The following is a 367-nucleotide window of genomic DNA, read 5'->3' on the forward strand; positions in this document are numbered from 1 at the left end:
CTCATACTGACAGGAGGAACCACAGAGCTCTGTTAGGTTAAAGCTCATCTTCTGAAGTTGGGATATTTTTCCTCCAACAGCTTAAAGTGGAATCACCTCAAACCAGATGTTGGACTGGATTTTATTTCAATGTCATTTGTGAAAGTTAGAGCCTCATTTTGAACAGTGGAGCTATAAAGGTTGAAAAATATTATTTTGGAGAAAATATCATCAACATCAATATTTCCTCTAAATAAGAGGCAAAAAAACAAAACTGTTTAATAAAGGACAAGCCTCTCAGACTCTGAGCCCGACAGCACCAAACTATTTTTTATATTAGACAATAAATATACTTTCACATAATTATCACGGTAGAAGCCATTTGTTT

Source organism: Poecilia reticulata, linkage group LG11, assembly GCF_000633615.1.
Source record: "Poecilia reticulata strain Guanapo linkage group LG11, Guppy_female_1.0+MT, whole genome shotgun sequence".
In the NCBI taxonomy this organism is placed as follows: domain Eukaryota; kingdom Metazoa; phylum Chordata; class Actinopteri; order Cyprinodontiformes; family Poeciliidae; genus Poecilia; species Poecilia reticulata.